Source organism: Triturus cristatus, chromosome 8 (genome assembly GCF_964204655.1).
Source record: "Triturus cristatus chromosome 8, aTriCri1.1, whole genome shotgun sequence".
Taxonomy (NCBI): Eukaryota; Metazoa; Chordata; class Amphibia; order Caudata; family Salamandridae; genus Triturus; species Triturus cristatus.
The window spans coordinates 953,942,546-953,959,753 of NC_140591.1; positions in this window are offsets into that span (position 1 = coordinate 953,942,546).

The following is a 17,208-nucleotide window of genomic DNA, read 5'->3' on the forward strand; positions in this document are numbered from 1 at the left end:
CACTTATAGTCAATGACATGTTAGCAAATAAAGAAAACTCGACACTCACAGAAATAGTACCCAAAATAACTTTTCAATCGTAATTCACATAGGTGAAGGTCAAAAGGTGTTGCCCCATGGGGATCACCTTTTACTCTCCCAAAGGTACTTCCAGCATAATTTGCATGGAAGCTTTGCTTCCATCTGTAATGAAGACAGAGAACTTGTTATAATATTCATATAGTTTTCAAAAAACTATAACCAGACTTTATAAATATATATATATATATATATATATTACCTACTGGCGGTCGCCAGTAGGTAGTTATAGTTAGGACCCTGTTTCCATAGGAAATCATCAACATTCTATTTTGAATAACTTTGGCGCCGGTCGACGAATCCTCGCGAATATTTCAAAATAGGTGGGGCGCTCCGCTCCTACCCTGAAAGTCTCGGGGGGATTCGTCAAGCGGGGGCTGAGATAAAAGGGGGGTCCCAAAACGCGTTTTTCTCATACATTTTTCCATAGGACCTTTAGACACAGCTACAGCCCGAACGGCTGAACAGAATTACTAGAAATTTGGCAGAGAGGTAGTCCTCAGGTCAAGGAAGTGCCTTTTGTAGGTTTGGTGTAAATCTGTTCAGTAGATTCTGAGAAAATAGCCTTTAAATCAATATATATATCTGAGCCAGCTTACGGTGCGCTTACCGTACGCGTACGTTGGCGTGCGCGAGCGCGATTCTGATTGGCTCTTAGATCTTAGTAAACATTCGAATCGGTCGAAACCAGGAAACGGCGGCCGCTATTTCGTGTGTTTCACTCAGAAAAAAAAGAGTGATATCTTGAAAAGGGGGCAAGGAGGAGAGTTACAGACCCCCTAACATTTGTAAGGGGGTCAAAGAAGGACAGAAAAGTACAAAGAAAACATTTATTGATTTTAAAAAAAATCGCGGGGTACGCGTACGGTAAGCTCAACGTACGCGTACGGTAGAAAAAAAATAAAATAAAAGAAATGAAATGCAGATTTAAGAGTTTAGATATTAGGGGGCTCTAAAAAGAGCCGTTGTGTTTATGAAGTGATTTTTTTAGTGGTACCTACAAGTAAGTACCGATGCAGAGTCTAAGGTTCAAGAGGAAGACTCTGTTCCCTTCATCAGTGAAGTGTACACCATCTCCTCTATAAATGTCTTGCATGTCGTAACGCAAGTTGTTGTGGTAAATGGAACCCATACCATAGTCACGGAGGAAAGCAGAAACAGATTTGTTGACGTGCTTTCTTGCTTTGTCAATCTGCGGACAGAAATGATTGGACCAGTTCCATTTTTGCCTTTGGCATATGTTAGAAAACACAAAGGCAGTTTTAGGGAAAAGTGAAAACAGTTGTGCAAAGGTGTCCTTCATAAGCATTTCCAGACCTACCCCAGTCAAAGTGCCTAGGTCATTGCCACCACAGTGCACTATTATGAGGTCAGGGTGTTGGATTTGCATGAAGGATTTCACCAATGGCATCAATTGGTGCCACTTTAACCCTCTCTGACCAATCCATTTAATGTCTACATTTGGCAAAGCAAGGTCTCTCACCATATCTGTTTTCTCTGCATACTTTTCACTCCAGAAGACATAGCTGTGGCCTACAATCCACACTGTGAACATCTTCAAAGGAGAACTGGATGCACTCAGGAGGTGTAATTCAGTAGAATGGTAAAAAGAAATGAAAGACAGTTTGGAAATGGAGGCATACATATTTTTTTCATAAAAATAAGAACTGATTGGCTGTTTCATACCATTCTAGAATAAAAACTAGGCTGTATGTGTAAATTAATAGAAGCATGTTTTGTATTGGTACAGAAAAATGTGTTACAAAAGAACAGTACTATGGATTTGCTGTTAGGTTTGAAAAGTCAAGCACTCTTGCTCTGTGGAATTGAAACATTGTTTGGTGAACTTCTGACCTAACTCCACACAGCAGTGTTCCATGAGCTGTTGCTATGGTAGCAGGCAGAAGTCAAGTTGGGGGAAGGGTACTAGGCAGAAGTCAAGTTGGGGGAATGGTACTTTTAGAAAAGGGTTGGTTTTCAACCAATAGAAATGTGTGATTACATTTGAAAAAAAGGGGGAAGCACTGAGATTTGAAATTAACATGTATATGTGTGGAAAAAGAGAGGGAAAGTTTGCCATTATCTGGTTCTGCTGAGAGGAGAGAGGTGTAAAGAACAGAGATCCTGGCTCTGATAATCTGCTGTTTGAGTGCCACATTTCTTTCACAGCTAACTAATTTTAAAGGTGAGTTTAAAGTTTGAGAGGGGATGTATATGGTAAATTAAGAAATGAATAATATAAATGGAATTCCTTTTGTTGAAGTTGTGTTTATTATTTTCTGTTTTGGGAGAAATTTAAATGTGAGGAACATGTAAAATAATATGGACTATGTTTTCACGATAAATTAAGGTGTACTGGTAAAAATAAAGAATACTTTAAGGGTTTGAGGTTGGACTCAGTAATGCAAATACATACAGCATCAGTAAGGCTGGTTGACCTTGCTGGAGTGTAGGCAGTCACCCAGGTTACACATGGTGCTGGTCTGAAAAAGCAGTTTGGACATGTGCTTTTTTAAGAATCTGAAAAGTGGATTCATAATGTGTCAGTCTGTAAAAGTGTTTATCACTTGCCAAAAAAAGAGTAGTAAGTGTGCTTTCAAATTGGCAAAGAAATTTCGTTTTGTGACTAATGTGAAAATATGACTCTGTGTGCAAATAGGAATTACAGGCAGAGATTTATTGCGTATTGCTCTGGTGATTTCACAGTTGCATTAGATGGAAAGGGGGAGCCATTTTTTGGTGCAGAAGCAGACTCTTAGCACACACCCAGCTGCTTACCCTGTGGAATCATGCACAGTATTCACAAGCGAGTGGGGTTTGAGGTTTCAGTCAGTAATGCAAATACATTCAGCATCACTAAGGCTGGTTGCCCTTGCTGGAGTGTAGTCAGTCACCCAGGTTACACATGGTGCTGGTCTGAAAAAGCAGTTTGGACATGTGCTTTTTTAAGAATCTGAAAAGTGGATTCAAAATGTGACAGACTGTAAAAGTGTTTATCACTTGCCAAAAAAAAGAGTAGTAAGTGTGCTTTCAAAATGGCAAAGAAATTTCGTTTTGTGACTAATGTGAAAACATGACTCTGTGTGCATATAGGAATTACAGGCAGAGATTTATTGCGTATTGCTCTGGTGATTTCACAGTTGCATTAGATGGAAAGGGGGAGCCATTTTTTGGTGCAGAAGCAGACTCTTAGCACACACCCAGCTGCTTACCCTGTGGAATAATGCACAGTATTCACAAGCGAGTGGGGTTTGAGGTTTCAGTCAGTAATGCAAATACATTCAGCATCACTAAGGCTGGTTGCCCTTGCTGGAGTGTAGTCAGTTACCCAGGTTACACATGGTGCTGGTCTGAAAAAGCAGTTTGGACATGTGCTTTTTTATGAATCTGAAAAGTGGATTCAAAATGTGACAGACTGTAAAAGTGTTTATCACTTGCCAAAAAAAAGAGTAGTAAGTGTGCTTTCAAAATGGCAAAGAAATTTCGTTTTGTGACTAATGTGAAAACATGACTCTGTGTGCATATAGGAATTACAGGCAGAGATTTATTGCGTATTGCTCTGGTGATTTCACAGTTGCATTAGATGGAAAGGGGGAGCCATTTTTTGGTGCAGAAGCAGACTCTTAGCACACACCCAGCTGCTTACCCTGTGGAATCATGCACAGTATTCACAAGCGAGTGGGGTTTGAGGTTTCAGTCAGTAATGCAAATACATTCAGCATCAGTAAGGCTGGTTGCCCTTGCTGGAGTGTAGGCAGTCACCCAGGTTAGACATGGTGCTGGTCTGAAAAAGCAGTTTGGACATGTGCTTTTTTAAGAATATGAAAAGTGGATTCATAATGTGTCAGTCTGTAAAAGTGTTTATCACTTGCCAAAAAAAAGAGTAGTAAGTGTGCTTTCAAATTGGCAAAGAAATTTCGTTTTGTGACTAATGTGAAAACATGACTCTGTGTGCAAATAGGAATTACAGGCAGAGATTTATTGCGTATTGCTCTGGTGATTTCACAGTTGCATTAGATGGAAAGGGGGAGCCATTTTTTGGTGCAGAAGCAGACTCTTAGCACACACCCAGCTGCTTACCCTGTGGAATCATGCACAGTATTCACAAGCGAGTGGGGTTTGAGGTTTCAGTCAGTAATGCAAATACATTCAGCATCACTAAGGCTGGTTGCCCTTGCTGGAGTGTAGTCAGTCACCCAGGTTACACATGGTGCTGGTCTGAAAAAGCAGTTTGGACATGTGCTTTTTTAAGAATCTGAAAAGTGGATTCAAAATGTGACAGACTGTAAAAGTGTTTATCACTTGCCAAAAAAAAGAGTAGTAAGTGTGCTTTCAAATTGGCAAAGAAATTTCGTTTTGTGACTAATGTGAAAACATGACTCTGTGTGCAAATAGGAATTACAGGCAGAGATTTATTGCGTATTGCTCTGGTGATTTCACAGTTGCATTAGATGGAAAGGGGGAGCCATTTTTTGGTGCAGAAGCAGACTCTTAGCACACACCCAGCTGCTTACCCTGTGGAATCATGCACAGTATTCACAAGCGAGTGGGGTTTGAGGTTTCAGTCAGTAATGCAAATACATTCAGCATCACTAAGGCTGGTTGCCCTTGCTGGAGTGTAGTCAGTCACCCAGGTTACACATGGTGCTGGTCTGAAAAAGCAGTTTGGACATGTGCTTTTTTAAGAATCTGAAAAGTGGATTCAAAATGTGACAGACTGTAAAAGTGTTTATCACTTGCCAAAAAAAAGAGTAGTAAGTGTGCTTTCAAAATGGCAAAGAAATTTCGTTTTGTGACTAATGTGAAAACATGACTCTGTGTGCATATAGGAATTACAGGCAGAGATTTATTGCGTATTGCTCTGGTGATTTCACAGTTGCATTAGATGGAAAGGGGGAGCCATTTTTTGGTGCAGAAGCAGACTCTTAGCACACACCCAGCTGCTTACCCTGTGGAATCATGCACAGTATTCACAAGCGAGTGGGGTTTGAGGTTTCAGTCAGTAATGCAAATACATTCAGCATCACTAAGGCTGGTTGCCTTTGCTGGAGTGTAGTCAGTTACCCAGGTTACACATGGTGCTGGTCTGAAAAAGCAGTTTGGACATGTGCTTTTTTAAGAATCTGAAAAGTGGATTCAAAATGTGACAGACTGTAAAAGTGTTTATCACTTGCCAAAAAAAAGAGTAGTAAGTGTGCTTTCAAAATGGCAAAGAAATTTCGTTTTGTGACTAATGTTAAAACATGACTCTGTGTGCAAATAGGAATTACAGGCAGAGATTTATTGCGTATTGCTCTGGTGATTTTACATTTGCATTAGATGGAAAGGGGGAGCCATTTTTTGGTGCAGAAGCAGACTCTTAGCACACACCCAGCTGCTTACCCTGTGGAATCATGCACAGTATTCACAAGCGAGTGGGGTTTGAGGTTTCAGTCAGTAATGGAAATACATTCAGCATCACTAAGGCTGGTTGCCCTTGCTGGAGTGTAGTCAGTCACCCAGGTTACACATGGTGCTGGTCTGAAAAAGCTGTTTGGACATGTGCTTTTATCAGAATCTGAAAAGTGGATTCATAATGTGTCAGTCTGTAAAAGTACTTTTCACTTGCCTAAAAAGTAGTAGAAAGTATGCTTTGCAATTGGCAAAGAAATTTAGTTTTCTGCCTAATTTCAAAGCATGACTTTGTGTGCACACAGGAATTATTTTTAGAAATTTAATTTGTGAAGGTGTTATTGTGATTTTCATTTATAGGAAAGGGGTTTATAGTATTTTAAGATTTCTAAAGAACATAAAAAATGTAGTAATATATTTAAATAAAATAACGGAATTTTTTTTTAGTTTTTTTCAGGTATTGCTGAAGAGCAGTGAACAAAATTTAAGATGCCTACAAAATCCAGAGTAAAGAAAGACCAAAAAAAAAACCTATATTTGAAGACAACTGGAGGACCTTAGTTAGTTGGAGATGCTCATGTTGGGAAAAAGAAAAAATCTTCTGGTAAGCAAACAAAAGATTTTTTAAAGAACATATTCAAAAAAAGGAAAAATGTACAAAATGTCTGTACTGGAAAGAATGTTTTCAATAGAAAAGGAGAGGAAAAAATTGAGCATTTAGTTAATGCAAATATACCTTCTGCAACTAAAAAGATTAACTTAAACAGAAAAACAGCGTTTAAAGAGATACGTAGAAAAATGTTTCAGAGAAGAGTTATGTCCAATTTGATAAAGGATGTGAAGAAATATAAGCAAAAGGCTAAGTTTTATAAGGGAAAAAAAGAAATTGAAGCCATTGCAGCAAAGGCATTAGAATTAAAAAGGAAACTATTCATTTTAATTTTGAATAGGATGCGTACATTAGATAAAATGGTTAATGTACTGAAATCACAAAGCAAAAGGAAAAGAGTAGTGAACAGAACAAACTTTTGTAAAGTGTTTTTAGGAAAATGGATGCATAGTTCAAGTAGTGAACCTTTTTTTAATGAAGAGAGCTATTTTCAAAGTAATAGTTTGCTGCATGCAGTTGACACCAGAGGTCGTGCTTACGAAGTGAAAAATGGTTGCATAATGGAGAAGGAGATAATGGTTCCAAGAGATGAGGTACAAGTGATGGCGGATGAGGCTATGGGGAGACGTCCTAAAGCCCCAGTGTACACTTGGAATTGTAGTAGTATTTGCACTGTGCGTCAGGAATCTATTGATACATTTCGTGAGTTTCTAAGAGAATATAGTAAAAAAAGTGTAAAACAGAAGATTAAGGTGCTTCAAAGTCTAGATCCATGCAGAGTGAGAGAGAATACTGGTTTGCAGGGTCATTCTCTGGCTTGTCTATCTAGAAAAGTGTGTATTAGTGTTTTCCATCATTTTAGAATGCTGGCTGTTCATCATACTGAAATGAGAAAGTTTGTGAGACGGTTGTATTTTGCTAAAAGTCCAGCAATAAAGTTAGATGAATTGAATAGGGCTCTGTTCCGTGGGTCAGTATCAGATGTAGAGAAGGTTGTTGATGAAATTCAGTTTTGTTACTTTGGTCCTGAACAAAACAGTGCAGAAAAAGACACAGTAAATGAGGAAGAAGTGGAAGAGAATGTACAACCATTTGTAAGTAAGACATTTAATGATCACATAACAAAATTTGAAAAAATCTCTAATGAAAGACCAAAAATTACTTGTATTTGTTGCCGCAGAACTCATTATAGAAAACAAACCAGGTATGTTGATCTCTATAGAAAAAGTGAAAATGAAGATGATTATAAGTGGAAGGATTTTGCCACATATATATTTCTTGAAAATTGTTTTGAATTGGGTGAAGTTCAGCGTATTTGTAAATACTGTTATAATAAGTTAGAAGAAAATAGAATGCCGACCAGAGCTGTACATAATAATTTAGAATTGGATGCTATTCCTGCTGAACTTTCTGAATTAAATACATATGAGTCTATACTCATTCAATGTGTTCATCCGTTCCAGACCATAGTACGTATGGAGCCCAAAACTGGTAAATTACCTCCTTCAGATTTACTGAGAGGTTTAAAAGGTAGAGTGGTGTATTTGCCCTTGGATTTGAAAAAAAATATGGAAACTATTGATGCGGATACTTTGGAAACTGAACCATTATTATTCTGGTTAATGGTGTACCTACAAAGAATAGGAAGATTTGGCAGGAGCTGGTAGATGTACGGAAAGTACAAAGAGCAAATTTGTATTTGAAAAGGAATAACAAATGGTATGAATCAATTTATATAGAAGAAGAAGAAGAAGATTTACAAGAAGACACAGAAACACCAACTGGACAAATTGAAAAAGTGGACAAGTCAAAGGAAGAAGAAATTTATGAACATTTTAGCATACATCCTCTTCATTCAAAAGAAGTTATGGGAGACAATATTGATCTGTTTCAGATGAAGAAAGCAAAAGGAACTCCCGTGAGTGTATGGGAGGAGAGCTTGGAAGCTCAATGTTTTCCCCAGCTGTTTCCTAAAGGAAAAGGAGGACGATACGATGAACGTCCGGAACAGATTCCAGCTTCTGAGTATCGGACTACAAGACTATATGCTGAAGATCCCAGATTTCGACAAAGTATTCCTCATTTGTTCCATCTTTTATTTGAAAGCGACTTGTCTGCACTGTCTTATGCAGTAAATCACATTTTAAAAAGTGGAGTACATTTACAAAATGTGTCTGCTAAGGATTTTATGGAGAAAGTGCAGCACCGAGATGATCATTTGGAAACACAACTGATCAATCTGATGGCTTGTCAGCGTGGGACAAATGAATATTGGTACAGACGCCATGGTGAATTAAAATGCATGTTACGGAATTTAGGAACACCAACATGGTTCGTTACCCTAAGCTGTGCTGAGTACGCTTGGGATGATTTACTGGATTTTCTATGAGAGGCAAATTCAAACATTAAAAACATCGAATACAAGACAGCAGGAGAACTGTGCTCATTGGATCCGGTTAATGTTTGCAGATATTTCAATCATAGATTTGAGGCTATGATGTCGTTCATCTGCAATAAAAAAAATCCACCTCTAGGAGAAGTAGTGGATTTCTTTTGGAGAAAAGAGTACCAGGCAAGAGGTGCTCCTCATATTCATATGCTGTTGTGGATCAAGGATGCCCCAAAGTTTGGAACAGATGCTGATGAAGCAGTGTTATCTTACATTGAAGAATATGCAACATGTGCTATACCAAAAAACACAGAAGAGAAAAAGTTAAAGGAGCAAGTTTTACGTTTCCAAAGTCATCGGTGTAGAAAATACTGTCGACGGAAATACAAGAGCAAAGATAAATACTACACTAAATGTCGATTTGGATTTCCTAGACCTGTTCTTTCAAATGGAAGAGTAAACAGTTTTATGTCATCTGTGAGACATACTATCACAAGAAAATCACCTAAGAATACCTACAACCTTAAAAGAAAAGAAGAATCAAAAAATATAAATGACTACAACCCAGTCATTTTATCCATGTGGAATGCTAACATGGATATACAGTATGTAGCTGACAATTCCATTGCTGTTGCTCGATATGTAACGTCTTACATTACGAAATCAGAAAAAACAGAATTGAAGGAAATGTGGGAAGAGATTTCTCACGAGAAGACTGTCAGTAAGAAGCTGTACAGTTTCAGTTTGAAGATGTTATCGCATCGAGAAATTGGATCCTACGAATGTTCAGATAGGTTATCTTCTGCAAGTCTCTACTCGAAATCAAGAAGAATAATTTGGGCAAGTTTAGGCCTTGCAGCAATGAGAAATCGGGTACTGAAATCTGTTGGAGAAATTGAATATTTGGCCGAGAATGACCCAGAAAGTACAGATATTTTGAAATCAAACATGTTGGACACATATTATCCCAAGAGAAGTCATCATCTGGAGAACATGTGTCTCTATGAAGTGCTGCAGAACTACATTTATTCACGGAAAGCCACAGAAGACATCAACAATGGAAAATATAAAGTCATTGGTGAGGAAGGATGTTTGGTGAAGCAAACAAAAGGAAGTTTGATAAATCACAGGCAGCTGAGTTGCGACACTACTGACAAAAAGGAATTTTACTACTTGGCTCTTTTACAGCTGTTTAAACCATGGCGTACAGAGGATGAACTACTGGGAGAATTTCAAAGCTATGAAGATTCTTTTAATGCTTGCAAAGACAGCGTACAATGCAGTACATTCTCAACTTATCTGCAAATGTTAAATGAAGAAATTGAACAGGAAACTACAATTGCAGCAGAAATAGCTAGAGACAGTTCTCAGGACAGCCAAAGTTCAGGAACACTCAGTCAAGATCCCCTAGGACAACCAATCGTTGAAAATGAAGCATCAATAGCCATGAATGAAGTGGAAACGGCTATGAATCAAGCTCAAGAAGAATTTATAGACTTACAAAATTTGGAAAGACAACTGAACGAAGAGCAGCAACAAATTTATGAAGAGATCAGAAACAAAATTGATCACGGATTTCTACATGAAAAAAAAGAGTGCTCATGCACATCATTTCATCCAATCAGGATGTATGTAAGCGGACAAGCTGGAACTGGAAAAAGTTTCCTTATAAAAGTCATCAGAAGCTACCTACAGCAAAAAACGGATTCTACTTTGTCTTGTGTGGTTACTGCTCCAACTGGGTTAGCAGCATATAACATAAAAGGAATCACTTTACATCGTTTGCTAATGTTACCAGTGGAGCATGAGAACAAAATACAATACAACAAGCTAACTGGAGAAGCATGCTTGGAAGTTTCAAGAGTATTGAAGAAGATGCAAGTTCTCATTATTGATGAGGTGAGCATGGTATCAAACTTAATGCTTGCCTTTGTGCATTTAAGAATGCAGCAAATTCTGAAGACAGACTATGACGTGTTATTTGGAGGAAAACACGTCATAGTTTTTGGAGATCTTTTGCAACTTACTCCAGTTAAAGGACAACCAGTGTTTAATACTGTGACACATGAAGACACGAAGAAGTCATTGGGAAGCATCGGTAATGCAAATATTTGGTCCTTCTTTGAGTACAAGGAACTTACTACTGATATGAGGTAAGCAAACGATGAAGAATATGGAAGTATTCTGAAAGATATCAGAATTGGACTACTCACTGAAGCTGGCACGAAAGCATTACAGAGTCGGCTGCTACATAATTTATTTCCAAAGGAAGAAATAGTTGCAGAGAACATATACAAGAACATTGCAGAAAAGAAAAGTGTCATCTGCTTAATGCCAACTCTACGTGAATGCTCAATATTCAATGAGGAGCTTTTGAAATTGGAAAAGGAAGATGTCAGGAAATTGGAAGCAGTGGACAAAATTGAGGATGGAAGAATTACTGTCACATTAACAGGCACACTGAAAAATAAATTGGATTCACTAGAGAAGAACATTTCCAAAACAGCTGGATTAGAAAAAAATCTATATGTTTGCATGAACTGTAGAGTATTTTTAAGGAGAAATTTGGATGTTGAAAAAGGTTTAGTTAATGGAGCTATGGGAAGAGTTGTGGGTTTTATTAATTATCAGAAAAAAGATGGAATTGAATGTTTAAAAATAAAATTTGATCAGATAGAAGAAGTTAAAGACATTTGTTGTTGTTCAGTTCGTTTCATGCTTGTGAAAGACTTATATGTACGTAGGAAGCAGTTTCCGTTTTCTCTAGCATATGCTGTAACTATTCACAAGTCTCAAGGATTGACTGTAGATTGTGCATTTGTGAACATTGGTTCAACTGTGTTCAAAGAAGGTATGGCATATGTTGCTTTGTCACGAGTGAAAACATTATCAGGTTTATTCATGATAGACTTTGATGACTCAAAAGTTAGTGCTGATGCAAATTGTGTAAAGGAGTATAATAGATTAAGAAGAAGCTATGCTCCTCATTTAGGTCAGTATCCTGTGTTGGAGAAACGTGTAGTTTCTCGTAAAAGGAGAAATGAGAATATCTGTAATGAAGATGTAGAGAGGAGGAAAAAAAAGAGGAGTGATGTAATTGCAAGCAAAAAGAAAAAGGAAAATGAAGAACAGGTTGTAGGATGTCATTTTGAAAATAGCTCTGGTGTCAACTGCTACGCTAATGTAGTGCTGAATGTTGCATTTTATCTGGAAAGTGTGCAAGAGCAGATAATAGTAAATCAGGGAAAAAGATTCTGTTCTGAGTTGAGTCTCCTTTTTCAAAAGCTGAGTAATGATAAAACTCAAATAGAAAGTGCTACTGAAATTAGAAAACTTTTAGATGTATGTTCAGGACGAACACAGTTTTCTCAAAATGTACAGCAAGACGCACAGGAATTCTTGATGTTTTTTCTTCAGGTACTGGAAGAAGAAGGGGTTCCCATTGAAAATTTATTTGGTCTCTCTTATAAATGGGAACATAGTTGTGAAAACTGTTATAATATATGTGGCTCTAATGTTGATTCTGAAAGGTTTATTTATTTAACATTGCCAGAAAGTAAAACAGTCACTTTTGCTAAATTAGTTAAAGATGCTAATCATAGCATGGAATGCAGTGAGTGTCAATCTGACATGTTTTCAACGTTAATTTTAAAGGAATACGGACAGTATGTAATTTTAATGATGCAACGCTGTAAAGCTGATGGTTCAAAATTAGATACTTTAATAAAGAAGTTTACAGGACAGCAATTATCAATTTCAGGAAACACTTTTGTAACAGTTGCAATAATTTTCCATGATGGACCTACTGTAACTTCTGGTCATTACACAGTTTATCTTAAATGTGAAAAAGGCTGAACACTGTGTAATGATTCCCAATTGATTTTTAAGCAACGTTTGCCTTTTGATTTAGCAAATTCCTATCTAATGTTCCTGAAACCTAAATTTTAGAGAGATTTGGCAACATCTGGACAAAACAATTTTACCATTTTATTGGATTACCATTGGAATTTTCAAAAAAAATGATTTTACAAATTACCATTTGGCCTAATGGAAAGGTAACCAATTGTAATGTGGACTTTTTCAATTTTTAATGAAACTTTGGAAAACCAAAAATTTAGAAAAAATCGGTAACATCTGCACAATTTAAATTTTGGAATGTTATTGGATTGCCATTGGAAATTTATTCAAAAAAGATTTTTAAAATTACTATTTGGCCATGCGGAAAGGTAAACAATTCTATTGTGGACTTATTTAATTATTAATAAATCTTTCGGAAACCAAAATGTTACAGAGAATCGGTGAGATCTGTACAATTTAAACTTTAGATTTTTATTGGATTACCATTGGAAATTTAATCAAAAAAGAATTTTAAAATTACTATTTGGCCTAAAGGAAATGGAACCAGATGTATTGTGGAGTTATTTGAGATATATTTTTGTGATTATACTTCTGAAACAAAAATATCAGACGGTATTTTAAAGAAATAAGTATTGATATTAGATGATATTTTTTAAGAATATTATGCATTTCTATAAAGTTATGTTTATGCAAAAAGAGATTGTGGGCTTTTTTAAAACAATCTTTGAGATTGTTAATTTTTTTTTTGCCCGCTGTTAAATGATGAATGCAATTGCTTTCACAATTTATAGTGAAATGCAATATATTCTGAAAACAGCAAAAAAAAGGCAAACATTTTTTTTGAAAAATATGTAAATATGTGTACTGTATTATAAAATGTTTTATTAAATATTAATACTTTTTTCTTTTTTTTCAGATTGAGATAGAAAATTTTCGAAAACTAGAACCATTTTTAAAGCAATTAAAAAAAAATTTAAATGAATAAATATTTTTTTGAGTGGGTATGGTAAGTCAAAAATATCATGGTCCCTTTTTTCCACTTCTCCACAATCACATTTTCAGTTTTTCATTGTAGTCTCTCAAGGACCTTGTAATGTGATAATTGATTTTTAGTGTTTTTTAAAAAAAATAATAATAATTACGCGTACCGTACGCGTACGGTAAAAAAAAAATAAAAAAAAAGTTTTAAAAACATATATAAAAAATAGATGAAAGGTAAGGTTGGCTCTTAAAAGAGCCGTTGTGTTCATGCAGGGACAGAGGAAAGAAAGAATGGGAATATTAGAAGGTACGACAAATGTGCTGATCTATTTTATTGTTCACTAGGGAAATACTGGTCTCCCTATAACAAATTAGATCATGACAAGTGGCGCACCGTATTTCAACCCTCAGAAACCGAGGGTTAATTTCCTGAGGAGAAGAAAAAGGAGATGCTCCCACCACAGATGAAGGGCTCACCTGACCTGCAGAAGAAGGACTCGGCCCTGCAGATGATGGTCCAGGCTGAGCTGCTGTGGATGTGCTTGGTTGACTTACTGAAGGGTTACCTTCAGTATGTCGAGCATGTGTCCTTCTGTGTACATCCTTAAGGTGTCTCAACATGGTGTGATTCCCCAAGGAATACTTCTTGTTGGGATTCCCTCTTGAAAGTACACGCTTACACAGCTTACAAGTCACTAAGGGTGCATTTACCTTTTGCTGGCCCTCTGGAAAAGAAAAATACTCCCATATGAAAGAGGTCTTTTGTTTCCTCGTTCTCTGCCTCAAGGTAGTGCTGCTAGCCTCACTCTCAGAAGGGCTCTGCTGTTCTGCCATCGTATCACAAAGACAACCCAGCTCCTTCTCCTAAGGGATCACAAGCAGAAATGAGGGGAATGGGTGTGGTGTAGGAGAGTTCTAGAACTGAAAGTAGTTTCAACCAATCAAAAGTTGTGTTTCATGATCACATGACCCACCGTACGCTTACGGTGCGCTTACGGCAAAAGTACGCATGCGCGTAAAAAAGACACGCGCATGCGCGCATGCACAAAACAGGCACGCCCCTTCACTTCCGCGTAACGTGCGCGTGCAGCGTACGCGTTACGCGCTGTGCGCGCGTGACGTGCGTCTACGCAAATTGCGTAAATGAACGCAAACAGCGTAGAAATCTAACGTAATTAAAGCAAGACGTGCGCTTACCGTACGCGCACGTTAAAAAAAAAAAAATAAAAAAAAAAAATGAAAAAAAAAAAAATATGTAATACTAATAAATTTTACCTGTTTATTTTAAAAAAATGGTAAAATAAAAACATATTGTAGAATTTTTAAAATTTAACCATAGTCTTTAAAAAAGGATAGAAAATTAAAATAAAAATATGTAAAAAAAAAAAAAGAAAAAAAAAAAAATTAGCATTTAAAAAACCTTGCAAATTCACTGAAAAAACCATGGGTTTCACTCACGTTATAGTTAGGAATTAGCATTTAAAAAACCTTGCAAATTCACTGAAAAAACCATGGGTTTCACACACGTTATAGTTAGAAATTAGCATTTAAAAAACCTTAGAAATTCAATGAAAAAACCAAAGGTTTCACACATGTTATAGTTAGCTGGACATTTCACTCGTAAAAAACCATTGAAATTCCCCCGTTATAGTTAGTTCAGCTAACTATAACTCGCGCGCCCGCAATGCACTACTGATGACGTCACATATTACATCACTCATGACATGGTCACTGACATCACTCATGACATCACTGATGACATCTCAAATGACATCACTGATGACATCATCCTTGTGATAGAGTGGCAGACCTCCTCGTCCCCTAATATAACCATTGAAACACACATTCAAAAATAGAAACTAAAATGTTCAAAATAATGAACATATCAATATCAGTTACAACAACCTAATCAGTAATTCTAAGAACCACATACACATACAGTCATTCACCAACAGTCCTCTACAGTCACTCATACATGTACTCACTCATCATATGTATTCATACACCTATACATCCTGTTACACAACGCCACTCATCCATAGAGTTACTCACACACATAGTCACTCATGCTAATAAAGAATCAAACATCCATTTACTTGCATATACAGTTATACACACACCACCACACTTACTTCTACAGAAACTTACATATACTTACTCTTTTAAACAATAACTTATAGAAACACATACTTATTCATACAGGAACTCTTCCAATCTCTCACTCTCACATATACACACTTATATACACCGATAGTCACATATACTAGTTTAAAACATATATAGTTACTCATAAAGACACTATAGAGACAGTCATTCACTCACTAACACACCCATGCACACACTCATCCACCCATACAGTCCTGCACACATGCTGTATTCAACACATACAAACAGTGAGTCACTCATTCATGCACCTATGCACTAAGTAATACCCCCCACCGAACCATACAGAAACTCAGACACTCATACTGATAAAAAACCAACTAATAACCTATATAGACACTCATGTAGCTACTCACCAACCCATGCAGCCACTTATACACAAAGTAAGAAACTGATACAGATATTTTCATATTTAAAGATTACTCAGTAAGCCATGTATTCACTATGATACACTTAATCAGTCAGTTACACAAAATTTTTTTTTAAAAAAAAGCATCCATTTAGACACTTATATACTCATTTATTCTTCCATTGACCTTGAGATATACATAAATATAAAACATATTTAATTTTCAGAAAAACACACAATCACTGGATGATGTCATCAGTGATGTCATTTGAGATGTCATCAGTGATGTCATGAGTAATGTCAGTGACCATGTCATGAGTAATATGTGACGTCATCAGTAGTGCATTGCGGGCGCGCGAGTTATAGTTAGCTGAACTAACTATAACGGGGGAATTTCAAGGGTTTTTTACGAGTGAAATGTCCAGCTAACTATAACATGTGTGAAACCTTTGGTTTTTTCATTGAATTTCTAAGGTTTTTTAAATGCTAATTCCTAACTATAACGTGTGTGAAACCCATGGTTTTTTCAGTGAATTTGCAAGGTTTTTTAAATGCTAATTCCTAACTATACAGTGAATATATATATATATATATATATATATATATATATTATTGCTGCAACTCTCCTTCTCACAACCACCATCCAAAGAGAAAGACAGCACTCGCGGGGGCCGTTTCCAAAATTTATTAAATGGAAACTCTCACGTAAACAAACAGACACGTTTCGGTAACAACCTTCATCTATGTTTACCGAAGCGCCTGCCCGCCATGTTTTTAAATCATCAAAATGTACATCAACACAAATGAAGGACCAACGTCAATACCGTGGTCTCCAACATTCCTACCCCAATCTCGGCGCCATCTTGTAATATATGATAGCCCACATGCCTGGATGACAAACTCCACTCGCAAATGCGATAGGAGTGGGGGAAGGATCCAAATCTGCACGTAAATCAAGCCCTGGATGGGCATACACCTGGAGACATTCTCCAACGAAAGTAAAACATGGCTAGGGCTGCCTACTACTACGGAGTTTTATACATTAACAAAAATTATTCGATATAAAATACTGAGTGGGTGAGCAAACTACTATGTCTATACATCTGGAGACACTATTTACAATATAATACAATCTTCCATATATGATGTTTATACAGGAAGCAACCAAGGTATATATATGTGGTCCGACAATCGCAAGGCGGAACAACAAAACAACTATACTCTTTATGGAAAAGAAAAAATATTTCTCATATTCATACAAACTTAATAAAATCATAAACAGTATGGGTTTAAAAAGAATCAGAGCTTCTAACCTATAGGTGCAGCTACAGCTCCTCGTCAAGTTTCATGCCATGAGGGGAGAGGCTGCCTGCTTTTAATATGTACCTA